Source organism: Thamnophis elegans, chromosome 1 (genome assembly GCF_009769535.1).
Source record: "Thamnophis elegans isolate rThaEle1 chromosome 1, rThaEle1.pri, whole genome shotgun sequence".
Taxonomy (NCBI): Eukaryota; Metazoa; Chordata; class Lepidosauria; order Squamata; family Colubridae; genus Thamnophis; species Thamnophis elegans.
Genome location: NC_045541.1, coordinates 67,104,750 through 67,117,037, shown reverse-complemented (window position 1 = coordinate 67,117,037; position 12,288 = coordinate 67,104,750). Strand labels below are relative to the sequence as shown.

Here is a 12,288-nt window from a genome sequence, read left to right as displayed (position 1 = left end):
TCAATTCTCATAGGTACACTTGCACAAAGTCAGGGATTTTGCAGGATTATAGTCAGGTTTATGATCAACCAATTATACCAAACAGGTGCTAATTATCATCAATGTCACACGTAGGTTGAAACCCAGTCATGAACTGAAACAGAAACAGGAGGAGTGTAGGAAGCTTAAAACTGGATGAGGAACTGCCAAACTTTGTTACCAAGGTGAGGTTGTAAAAGACAGTTTCATGTCATGGCAAGATCGAGCACAGCAATAAGACACAAATTAGTTATACTGCATCAACAAGGTCTCTCCCAGACAAAGATTGGGGTTTCAAGATGTGCTGTTTAAGCTCTTTTGAAGAAGCACAAAGAAACGGGCAACGTTGAAGATCGTAGACGCAGTGGGCGGCAAAGGAAATTTAGTGCAGCAGATGAAAGACACATCAAGCTTATTATCCTTCGAAATCGGAAGATGCCCAGCAGTGTCCTCAGCTCAGAACTGGCAGAAACCAGTGGGACCCAGGTACACCCATCTACTGTCCTGAGAAGTCTGGCCAGAAGTGGTCTTCATGGAAGAGTTGCAGCCAAAAAGCCACACCTCCAACGTGGGAACAAAGCCAAGCGACTAAAGTATACACAAAAACATAGGATCTGGGGTGCAGAATAATGGCAGCAGGTGCTCTGGACTGATGAGTCAAAATTTGAAATATTTGGCTGTAGCAAAAGGTAGTTTGTTTGTTCAAGGGCTGGAGAGTGGTACAATAATGAGCGTCTGCAGGCAACAGTGAAGCATGGTAGAGATTCCTTGAAAGTTTGGAGCTGCATTTCTGCAAATGGAGTTGGAGATTTGATCAGGATTAATGGTATTGTCAATGCTGAGAAATACTGGCAGATACTTATCCATCATGCACAACCATCAGGGAGGCGTATAATTGGCCCCAAATTTATTCAGCAGAGGACAGCGACCCCAAGCATATAGCCAAAGTCATTAAGAACTATTGTCAGTCTAAAGAAGAACAAGAAGTACTGGAAGTGATGGCATGGCCACCACAGAGCCCTGATCTCAACATCATCGAGTGTTACTGGGATTACATGAAGGGACAGAAGGATGTGAGAAAGCCTACATCCACAAAAGATTTGTGGTTAGTTCTCCAAGATGTTTGGAACAACCTACCAGCCGAGTTCCTTCAAAAACTGTGTGCAAGAAGAATTGCTGCTGTTTTGAAGGCAAAGGGTGGTCACACCAAATATTGAATTGATTTAGATTTTTCTTTCGTTCGCCCACTTTGGATTTTGAAAATTGACAAAAATAAAAAATCATTATTTATATTTCTGAAAGCATTCCTTGTTTACAGCATTTTTTCACACCTGCCTACAACTTTTGCACAGTACTGTGTGTATGTACACACACACACATACATACATACATCACTTTGTGAGATTTCCATATACAGCTATCATTTAGAAATCTGATAACTTTTTCACATGTCAAATTTCCAAATGGGGCTGCAGAGGTTGAAGACTTATAGGGTATCTTAAAGCAGGAAATAGCTGTGTTTAAAAGGTTGGTATGAAAAAATATTTTTAGATTGACTGTAAAAGAGAGGAATCACTTCCCTGTCACAGGATGGGCCATTTTCCAGGGCACTGCTCAGGAGAGTCCAAGCAAGGGTTAAATACAGCCAAACTGCCCAGAGCTGAATTTAAACTTTAAGCCACGCCTCTGATGCTGATTATCCCCAGATTTTCAATTCAGCTAGCCCAGCTAAACGCGCTTAAAGTTTCTCTTCATTTAGTTTATTAGCTTGGACTCTCTTGAGCATTTACGTGAGTATTTTCAGTTTAGGTGGTGATCAGGCTGAGTGAGTGTAATGAGACTTCTTTAATTCGTTCCTAACTCGCTCTTCGATTCTCCGGCATCCTGCTTAACTCCCAGGCGCCGCACGGAACGCAGACAGCTGCTGGGGCAAGCATGTGGGTCGGAGTGCCAACGCCAGCACTGTTGCGACCCTCACTGGGGAGGAGGAAAGCCCCACTGAGGCTCCTGCGGTTGGCGTCCGTGCCTTGGGTGGCCAGCGTGCAGGTGCGGTGCCTCAGAGCTCCGGATGGCTTGGCGGCAACTTTTAAAGTAATTAGATCTTCCGGTCACCATTTAGGGATTAATTAGATTTCTTTAATTCATTTCTAACTCGCTCTTCGGTTCTCCGGCGTCCTACTTAACTCCCAGGCGCCGCGGGGAACGCAGGCAGCTGCTGGGGCAGTTAAGGCAGGGCAGGAGCCCAGAAAACAGAACGTGCCAAATTAAGCTTTCCAAAATGGCAGCCGTTTGCACGTGCATGAGTGGAGCGGCAGCAGGGCTTCGGGGAGCCTATCGCTCCTCGTGAGGGGATCCCTGGCTACCTAGCTCGCCCCTCAGGCTCAAGGGCTGCTGCCCAGAGAACCTGCTGGCCGCTGTGGCTGCACGGCTCCAGTCTCTTCCCGTGAGATTGGAATGCTACCTGGATGACATCCTTATCCATTCGTCGTCCAGGGGGCAGGGCAGGGCGGACTTGAACACCACCATCAAGGTCCTGCAGTTCCACGGCTCGCCAGGAGTCACCTGACCCCGATCTGCAGAATCCAGCACCTCGGGACGATCATCGACTCCGAGACCTGCCAAGTCTTCCTTACTCAGGAGAGGGTGACCAGCATCTGGACTCTGGTGAGGAACATCCGCTCGACCGGGTCAGCGTCGGTCGTCTCCCTCTCGCAGCTGATGGGGAAGCTGGTGTCGTGCATTTCGGTGGTCCCGTGGGTGTGTTTATGCACACGAGAACTGCAGTGGTTCCTGCTCCCTCTCCAGAGGCGAAAGGCCATCAACTCCAGACGGGTGATACGAGTCCCCCCGAAGGTCCTTCGATCCCTCAAGTGGTGGCTGTCAGAGGCCCTCCTCAAGGGCAGTCGTTTCAGGGAACCGGAGCGCCTGATAATAGCAATAGCAATAGCAATAGCAGTAGACTTATATACCGCTTCATAGGCCTTTCAGGCCTCTCTAAGCGGTTTACAGAGAGTCAGCATATTGCCCCCAACAATCTGGGTCCTCATTTTACCCACCTCGGAAGGATGGAAGGCTGAGTCAACCCTGAGCCAGTGAGATTTGAACCGCTGACCTGCTGATCTAGCAGTAGCCTGCAGTGCTGCATTTAACCACTGCGCCACATAATAACTACAGACACCAGTCTCTTCGGCTGGGGCGCTCACCTTGGGATGTCGGTGGTCCAGGGCAGATGGTCGCAGGCGGAGCTCACCCACAACATCAACTGGCTAGAGCTTTGGGAGGCAAAACTAACCTTGCGCCATTTCCTCGATCAGGTCAGGGGCCATGATGTACTGATTCTGACAGACATCATAGCCGCCAAAGCTTACATCAACCATCAGGGCAGCATACGGTCCCTGGCCCTGATGTCGGAAGCGGAGGCCCTGGGTCGCTGGGCAGAGAGACATCTGGCCTCAATTCGAGCAGACCACATCTCCGGCGTAGACAACGTAACGGCGGACTGGCTAAGCATGACCACCATCCAGAACTCGGAATGGCAGCTGCATCCGAGGCTGTTCTGCCAACTGTCCCGGAGGTTTGGCCACCCAGTGGTCGATCTGTTCGCCTCGCCAGCCAACGTGCACCTCCCCCAGTTTTTCACCAGGTTCCAATGCCCCGGGGCGGAGGGCACAGACGCGTTATGATCCTGCTGGCCTCCGAGTCGACTGTATGCCTTCCCTCCTCTTCTTCTGCTTTCACAGGTCACCCAGAAAATTCTGGAAGAGGGGGCGGAGGTGCTTCTGGTAGCCCCTCACTAGCCGAGGAGGACTTGGTTCGCCGACCTGGTCAGCCTGTCGGTATCCCGGCTGTGGCGCATACCTCAGGAGCAAATCTCCCTCAGCCAGGGGGCCGTCCAACACCCAGAGCCCCAGTGGCTACAGTTGGCCATTTGGCACTTAAGGGGGACCTCCTGAAGCTTCACTGTTTCTCTGACAGAATCATCCAGACTATTCAAGCTTCTAGACGACCTTCCACCATCAGAATTTACGAAGCAACCTGGTCGGCCTTCTCAGGTTGGTGCCTCAACCATCAGATAGTGGCCTCATCCGCAACTATCCCACAGGTCCTGGAATTTCTGCAGGACAGTTTGGACAAGGGCCTCGCGCCCAACACTTTCCGTAGACAGGTGGCTGCCCTGGGCACCATTCTGTCCACTGACTCTCAACTACCACTCTCTAGACATCCCCAGGTTCAGGGCTTCCTAAAAGGGGCCTCCAACATATGTCTGCCCCCAATTCATAGGTACCCTGCCTGGGACTTGACTGTTGTATTGCAGGCCCTTGCCGCGCCCCCCTTTGAGCCGTTGCGGACAGTGGGTCTGCGCCACCTCACCCTTAAAACTGCCTTCCTGGTCGCCGTCACCTCGGCCCGCAGGATATCGGAGTTGGCCGCCTTGTCAGTTAGAGGCGACCTCTGCATCTTCCACTCTGATAGAGTCATCTTACGTTTGGATCCTGCCTTCGTTCCGAAGATTAACACCATTTTCCACAGGGCACAAGAGGTGATACTTCCGGACTTCTGTCCTCGTCCTCGGCACCAGAGAGAGGTAATGTGGCACAAGTTGGACGTTCGGCGGGTGGTGCGCATTTACATGAAGCGGACCGCTCCCTTTTGTTAAGTCGGAAGCATTATTTGTCTCGTTCCAACCTGCTTCCATGGGAAAGAAAGTCACGTCCTCCACCATAGGATGCTGGCTCAGAGCAAGTATCAAGATGGCCTATGAGACTCAGGCCAGACCGGTTCCTCCTCGTATCACCGCACATTCTACGAGGAGCACAGCGACTTCGGCCGCCTGGGCTACTCAAGCGCCAATTGAAGAAATTTGCCGTGCTGCTACATGGTCTGGTCCGTCTCCATTCATCCGTAACTACAGACTTGACACGTTCGCCTCCGCTGAGGCGTCATTTGGGAGGAGAGTCTTGCAGAGAGTTGTGGCGAGCACCGCGACCCCGGACAGTTCTTCTTCCCTCCTGACTTCGACATAGCTTTGGCATGTCCCATGCTTGGACACTCCAAGCAGCGCCTAGGAGAAAGACCGTTGGCTTACCTGAATGGTCGTTCTCTAGGCGCTGCGAAGTGTCCAAACCCACCCTTAAGGTGGGGCCACGAGGTGTGGTTTTGTACCTCATGTCTTGGACTTTGACTGGTTCGAATTATGGACTATGGACCTTCTTTGTTTTTCGAAACTGAGCCTCTGAGGCAACCAAGAGGCGGAGCTACAATCAATTTTAAAACTCAGTTCCTTGGGCAGCAAGCTGAAGTTAAACCATGCTTGGACACTCCGCAGCACCTAGAAAACGACCATTCAGGTAAGCCAACGGTCTTTTCCTCAAGTTCTTCACCTCCATGTGATCAGCCCATTAGCTAAATATCCCTTTTTAATTAATTATTTTTCATTTTTATATCAATTTATATGGCTGCCTCTCTCAAATTCATGATTCTGGGTGGCTAATAACCATTAAAAACATCATAAATCACATAACATTACAAACAACACACATGATTAGCAACAGGAGTAAAAAGGACAAATAAAATCAACAGCAGTGAATCAACATAACCATTGCATAGGCTCTGCCACACATTGAGATGGCAACACCAAGTGACAAAACTATGTCTTTAAGATCTTGGGAAAGGTCAGCAGGTCCCAGGCCAATCTAATTTCTGGGAGGTGGGATTCCAAAGGGCAGGGGTATGATGCTGTTTATTGGCCTATTTCTGGTGCTTGGATAGATCAGTTCCATTTTTTTCATTTGCACTCAACAGCTGGACTAGAAATACATTGGCTTTTCATCATTCATGCTTAGTCTTGTTCTGTCCCTTATAAATCTTAAATTCAGTAACTTCAAGGACATTTTCAATTCCATAACACAACCAAATGAGAGGGAAAGAGACAGAGACAGACAGACGGACTGACGTTACATGGAGATCAACAGAAAGAATGAGTAAAACTTTATCATCTCCATGATACACACTGCTAGATTTTAGCCCCTTTTGTAAAAAAATAAAATAAAAAGGGTATCCTTTAGTACCTCCCTTTTGTATAATAACTGATAGTCACTGGGATATTTAAAGTAAGTGCAGAACAGCCATTGTTTCCAAATGTAAACTTGGTATAGTATTGGTCAGAAATGCTAGTATTGCTAAACTCGTTTCATCTTTTTCCCCCTGACATCTATACTGCCTGCATGACCAATAGAATAGGGTCTTTTGAGAGTCCCCAATCCCAACTCTTTTTGATGTTTATTCCCCTTTATCACTGGGCAAAACTGTAACTGATTATTAAATATTCACTGAAGATGCATTTATTTTACAAAGCTTGCTAGTGGTACAAAAATAAATTGCTGACAAAATATTTTAAATCAAAAATATTTGTTGATTTCCTGAACACAATGACATAAAACAGGCTCAAACATAGGCTAAACTATATATTAGGACCATCTTGGACTATGTATGGAGTCCAGAGATTTTTGATATAGGAAACAGTCTAAGCATAAGCTGAGCAAAGCCAAATACTCTTCTGTCTTTTGAGCTGGATGCTGAGGCTTTTTCAGATGTGATTTTGAAAGCAGAGCTTAGTTAGAGATCATGTATCTTGTTTACATCCACATGTTTCTACAGCAACATAATGCAAATAAAACAGTCTATCTAGGGATGCTCTAAATCTCTAGGGAATCTGGGAGATCCCAACAAACAAGACAACCTGCAAATTGTGAATTAAATGACTTGGGGTCCTACTTCTGCAGACTAATAATGTTACATTATATGAGCCATAATAACATGGCTCATTGTAGCTCTCTGCAGATATTCAAGCTGCACATTCTCAAGTTGAAAGTGATGGGGCAAGAGGACACCAGTTCTGCCTATCTTTGAGTCTGTTGGTTTCAATAAAACCTTGTGTGCATTAAGCGCTGAAGTTTGGATAGAGGACTATAACATGTTCTCTTACACCTTAATAATGCATAAAATGTACATTATCAGGTATATACAATATATATTTTATTGCTGCACTGGTTTTGTTTATTTTTATATACAGCTTAGTGTACACAGTACATTTTTCAGAAGAATTGGGCCATTAGTGGGTAGAATGAATATATTTTAACCTTGTCATATAGGCAAAGCTGCCTATAGGAAATAAATCATCTTAACTAATTAACTAACACAGTTTAGTTTCTATAAATAAAATTATTAAAATTTATTACATTTAATAAAAATATTAAACAGATAAGGAAAAATAGAAAATGCTATGGAAATAGGAAAATGTTTACCGTAACATTGCCAATCTCTTGAGATGTGTTCTGAACTGTTCTGGGTTATTTGCTTTATTCATATGTAAAAGCAGAATTAGAATATATGGAATGATTGTTGATTAGTCTTTGGGTATGTACTGTACTGCTTCTCTTACTGGTTAAGCTAAGCCACAGTAACATCATGATCTTAGATTCAGGGATGTCAGCTTCAGTCAGTGCCATAGACAGCTTATGCCTTTTTGATCCTGGAATTCTAGGACATCTAGACTTCTTGATTGGCCTATCCCAGGTTACTGATGAACCTAATAGAGTTTCAGGGAAAACCTGGAGTTATTCCTCAAGCTCTACTTCATGGTTCAGCCAAGGCCTTAATCACAGCTTGGAATGAGCATATTCCAATAATTCTTCCTCTATGGACTTTGCAATCATGTATCCTGCACAGTATCCTAGTCTACATAGGAGTTCTGGGAGATGAACAGACCTAAGAGACACTTACAGCCCAAAGAAAGATGAAAGGTGAGGCCAACCAGATATAGGTAAGAGCCTTCATAAGGATTTAACATGTGACAAAAAAACAGCAAAGTGAGTTAATAACAGAATTGGAAGGGACCTTGGAGGTCTTCTAGTCCAACCCCCTGCTCAGGCAGGAAACCCTATATCATTTCAGGCAAGTGGTTGTTCAATCTCTTCTTAAAAATCTCCAGTAATGGAATAGCCACAAGTTCTGTAGACATGCCATTCCACTGGTTCATTGTTCTCACTGTTAAGAAATTTCTCTTTAGTTCTAGGTTGTTTCTCTCCTTGATTAGTTTCTATTCATTGTTTCTTGTCCAGCCTTCAGGTGCTTTGGAGAATACGTTGACCCCCTCTTCTTTGTGGCAGCCCCTCAAATATTGGAACACTGCTATTACATCACCCCTAGTTTTTTTTTCCCCACTAGACTAGAGTAAGTTCACTCTGTTACTCTTATTGTATCTGCAGATAACTACCCAGTGGACCCTGTTTTAGATTACCAGGTCACTCTTAGATAAGGAGAGGCAAAGAGAGCCCTTGCAGAGTTGCTGTGAAGTCTATTCAAGCAGAGTTGGACTCCAGCTGGCAGGTCCTATGGAACTGACTGGGGCACATACTAGTTTGTTTATCTTGGAAGAGTTTAAACAATGTTATCTCATTGCTCTGAATTTAAGAAAATATTTCAATCCCCTTTGCCTAGATCATTGTTTCTTAAAGTATGGTGTGAGGACCCTTAATTCTCTGTAATAATCTATCAGCCAGATATTGAAGATACTGTACTTGTAAAAATTCAAAACAGTGTAACTCTTCTCATTATTTTTTATTCATTAAAATATTTTTCATAAATATTTTATTTATGTTAATATCCAATGGGTTTAATTTTATTATTTTACAATAAACCATTCCTTGAATAGATTAATTTTAATTTTTAATGCAGTAAATAAAAACAAAACCTCCTTCATACATTATAAAAATGGGAAGAGATCCTGAGAATAAAAAGTTTCAGAAACTTTAAGAAAGTAATGAATCCTACATATAAGTAGTCCTCAAAGTGTGACCCTAATGGACCTTGCCTATTAAGGTCATATGTCAAAACTGTCCTATATTGAATTTGGTACATTTGTGTGACATTTTTTACTATGCTGGTTAAGTAACCTAACCAGGTCATTAAGTGAACGAAGATCAGGCTTGCTGTTTGCTTCTTTATTAAATGACCTTCTTATTAAGTAAACCAAGAGCTTGGGAATTTGAATGCCTCTCCTGCCTGTTGCCCTCCCATCAGCTGTTCTACAAGCAATCTACAGCAGTACACACTAACCCTCAAAGCAAAAGCAAACACAGTTACTGTAGAGCAATAAAGAACTTTACAATATCTTTGCTTTCTATAGATGTTGTCCAGTATTTGTGCAGCAATCTCAAACACGTGCAAACAAAGAGTGTAATGCAAATACTGTATAATGCAAAGGGACTTTACAGTACTAAATGTGCACAGATAGTCTTCAACTTACACCTCCAATTGAGCCCAAAATTTATGTTGTTATGTGAGACATTTGTTAAGTGAGTTTTGCCCCATTTTATGACCTTTCTTGTACCAGTTGTTAAGTGAATGGCTGCAGTTATGTTAGTAATACAGTTGCAAAAGGTGATCACATGACCTTGAGACACAGAAATAGTCGTAAGTATGAACCAGTTGCCAAGCATCTGAATTTTGATCACATGACCATACAGATGCTGCAAGTCATAAGTGTGAAAAATGGACATAAGACCCTTTTTTTCAGTGTTGTTGTAACTTTGAACCATCACTAAATGAACTGTTGTAGGTCAAGGATTACCTGCAATGAAAAATACTTTATCTTTGTAAAATACTTAGAAACAAGCACAGTACTATAATGAAAAAAATATTTTTAAAGTACATACAAAGGCAAGTACACTACTCCAGTCCTCAAGGCAACAGCAATGAAAGAAGCAACAAGAGATTTACTCCTCTCTCCATTTGGCAGCAGTGAGGAAGAAAAAAGTAGTACACTGGCTGCAAAGTCCCTGAATTTTGATTGGTCATGTGACCAAAGGGGAAAAACTGCATGACCATATGGGCCTCAGAAATTGCCTGTTCTAACTGCAGGCAGCTTTTGGGTCCCAAAAGGAGGTCACAACACTAAAAATGACTGCCATTTGAAAGGAATCGAATCTGGGTCACATGACTGCAGAGGCTTCTTATTGGTCACAATTTCTGGAGAGCTGTTATTTTTTTACTTTAGATGGTGTGATTCTCTTCCAGACAAGAGTTAGTGCACTCTTTGGGTTTCATTCTAGATTTGTGGCTCTTGCTGAAGGAAAAATGCCTTTGCACAAATTCATCTTTTGTGCCAATTGCACCCATTCTTGGAGGCCTTGCTGACATTCACTCATGCCCTGGTTACTTCCTGATTAGTTTATTGCAGTATGCTCTTCATGGGACTGCCTTTGAAGATCATCCAAAAGTAATAAGTGATCCAGAATGCAGCAGCACAAGCAATTCTAGGCATCCTGCTGCTATTGCAAGAGCTGGTGACTCAGTTTATTTTTATGTACAATTCAACTTGCTAGTTATCTACTTTAAAAACATGAATGTCACAGGACCAGGCTCTTTGCAGAAGTGGTATCTCTGTGGCTATCTGCCCATTCCCACCAAGTTAAAATGGACATGCTCCAGTCCCCCCCCCCCTTTAAATGTTGTCATCTGATTCAGTATTATGATTGGACACACAGTCAGCCAGAAGTTTAGATTAGATTTGGCATTTTTGTTCGCCTATCAAGTCCTTCCCAAAGACCTGGAATAGGCAAATGCTATTTAATAATAAAGGTACAGGTGTAAAGGTGTTCCTTTAACAATTGATTAATGGTGATACATTTCATTTGGCCTTATAGTTTGGTCTCTGGTATTTAATAAGCCTTCATGGTGTATTAATTTCAGTGCATCTTCTTCAGTGTCCTTCAGATATTCTTCTAATGCTCTTTTTTCTTCTTCTCAGCTCCCTAAAGCGCTTGCAACATTCCTTTGAATGCTCCTTCATATTGTTATTATTATTATTTATTATTATTCCTCAATTTCAGATATTTTAATCTTTGTTCAATTGGCTTCATGTATCTATGCATGTGTCAATACGCATGCACACACTAAGTAATAGTACAATGAAGATTGCATTGTTTTAAGGCATTAGCTTCACATGAAACTATTATCATATAACTACTACTGTGATATGAAAGGAAGTGCTTCTTTTGCTTTGTTGTATTCAATTTTGGATAAGTAATTTTGTTTGCAATATTGACATCTTAAAATATTATTCATAATGATAATATTTTTATTTCTTTTTTATTTTCAGTATGTTAAATTTTCTGAGTAATAAAATGTTTACAATTTGTAATCATATTACATACATACTATTACATTGAAATAGTCACTGAAATATTTATAACATTAGATTTATAACATTACAATAGAAGAGAAAAATAATTCAAGCAGAAACTAATGAATTAAAGCTTCATGTTGAGAAACGCAAACTCAATGTGGTATAATCCATATATAAGAATATAATCCATAAAGAGTTTCCAATTTGCATTTTTAAAAATATGTTGTCATCTGGCAGGATCTTAAGATATACCTTCTCTATAGCTGCCCTGTCCTTTGGAACAGCCTGCCTTGTGACTTCTGGAAGGATCCTACCCTTTAAGCCCTTTGAAAAGCCCTGAAGAGCTGATTGTTCCCCAAGGTGTTCATTTAAGATGTGAATGGTGTTGCAAATGTATGGTGGAAGTACTGTTTCATTGGGGCACAGTCTGTAGCAGTGTTGTTTTATTTTCTATGTCAATTTTACTGTGAATTTAAACAAGGTTATTGTATATAAGATGGATATCAATATAAGTATTACCATGTTTCCCCGAAAACATGACCTCCTCAGAAAGTTAAGTCCTAGCTTGATTTTTACATGTGTGCCCAATATAAGCCCTAACCCCCCAAAAAATAAGCCCTAATTAAGACCCCACCCACTCCAGGGTACACAGGTAAAAATTAAGCTAGGGTGGGGTGGAGCTGCCCTGCTACTTACCTTCTGACAGTTGCAGCCAGATCTTGCACACCCTGACACAGGCCTTGATGGTCCATTTCTTCTGCTGTCAAGGCTTTCCTGAAGGAGTCTGTAGCCGATAACAGAGCTCCGGGTTGATCTGCAGAGGCCTTTAGGAAAGCCTTGCTGGCCTTGCCAGACGAAGAAGTTCCTGAAGGCCTCTGATAGTGAAAAAGAGGCTGGGGGCAACGTGTGCAAATGAGATGAGTCAGTGGACGACATCCTGCCCTTTGAAAATAAGATCAGGTGTGGCAAAAAAATAAGGCAGGGTCTTATTTTCAGGGAAATATGGTATTAAAAATAAAATTGTGGAATCTGACCTTTTTTGAGGAATATTATTTAGGGCATGGGATGGGAATGAGGAATAA

At 42.9% G+C, this 12,288-nt stretch overlaps 1 protein-coding gene across 1 annotated transcript in view; it reads left to right on the top strand.

The window, feature by feature from the left end:
• The window catches only part of KDM2A (lysine demethylase 2A), an 80,997-nt gene that overhangs the window by 14,247 nt on the left and 54,462 nt on the right, over positions 1-12,288 (top strand). The gene's annotated exons all lie outside the window — the stretch shown is intronic.